General features: G+C 38.2%; 1 non-coding gene across 1 annotated transcript; it reads right to left on the bottom strand.

The window, feature by feature from the left end:
- Nucleotides 1-266: 266 nt before the first annotated feature.
- LOC123461229 lies at nucleotides 267-369 on the bottom strand. The gene has a single exon (XR_006637523.1). It is a non-coding gene; the product is annotated as a U6 spliceosomal RNA (small nuclear RNA).
- Nucleotides 370-1,147: the final 778 nt, after the last annotated feature.

Here is a 1,147-nt window from a genome sequence, read left to right as displayed (position 1 = left end):
CTGACACAAAGGCAGTGAGGAACCACTACTCTTGGTTTGCTGGGCCTAAAGGGAGGTTTATTCAATTCATGACTTGGAGAATAAGAAATTTTGGCATGTCTCCCCTTCCTTGAGTAAAATGCAGTTCTAAGATGGCAAACCATTGGATAAGTGGGAAATAATGGTTTACATTATGTCCTAATGCAATGTATTTTCTCTTCTCTTTCTTTATTCCCTTCCTTTGTTCCTTTATTTGTTTCTTCTTTCCTCAGATGTCCTATGATGTTTTAAATATGGAATACATCAGAACTTTTCTTGCCATCTTTCTGCAAGGACTATAGTAATCTTCTCTGTATCATCCAAAAATTTATATGTTCTCTCAAAGTGAGAATAATGTTCAGAAATTTCTTAGTGCAATTTAATACATTTTTGAATACATGGTCCTGTAGTTCATATATACTGGTCGAATAGGAGATACATGTGCTGCTGAAAAGAATGTATATTCTGCAGCATTTGGATGAAATGTCCTGTGTACATCTGTTAGGTCCATTCCTTCTATGACCTCATTTAGTCCGGATGCCTCTCTGTTTATTTTTCCCTGGGATGACCTGTCAATTAATGAGAGTGGGATGTTGAAGTCACCCACTACCACTGTGTTTGGTGTTCTCTGGGACCTTAGTTCTAATAGTGTTTGTTTGATGAATTTGGGTGCCCCCTTGTTAGGCGCATATATGTTTAGGATGGTAAAGTCCTCCTGTTGGAGTGTGCCCTTAATCAATATAAAGTGACCTTCCTTATCTTTCTTGACTAACATTGGATTGAAGTCTACCTTGTCAGATATTAGGATAGCAACCCCTGCTTGTTTTCTAGGCCCATTCGCTTGAAACACCGTTTCCAACCTTTCACCCTAAGATAATATCCGTCCTTTGTAGAAAGTTGAGTTTCTTGGAGACAGCAAATTGTAGGATCCTGCTTTTTAACCCAGTCTGCAAACCTATGTCTTTTGGTTGTGGCATTGAGGCCATTGATATTAAGAGATATTATTGAAAGGTGTGTATTTATGTTTGCCATTTTGTGTGTGTGTGTGTGTGTGTGTGTGGTTCCAGTTCTACCTTTGCTCTCTTGTGTTAATTAGTATTTGAGTATTGCTTGTTTTTTCCAGGTTCCT

Source organism: Jaculus jaculus, chromosome 5 (assembly GCF_020740685.1).
Source record: "Jaculus jaculus isolate mJacJac1 chromosome 5, mJacJac1.mat.Y.cur, whole genome shotgun sequence".
Lineage (NCBI taxonomy): Eukaryota > Metazoa > Chordata > Mammalia > Rodentia > Dipodidae > Jaculus > Jaculus jaculus.
Note: the sequence above shows the minus strand (reverse complement) of the source record. Positions and strands in the feature narration are given on the sequence as shown.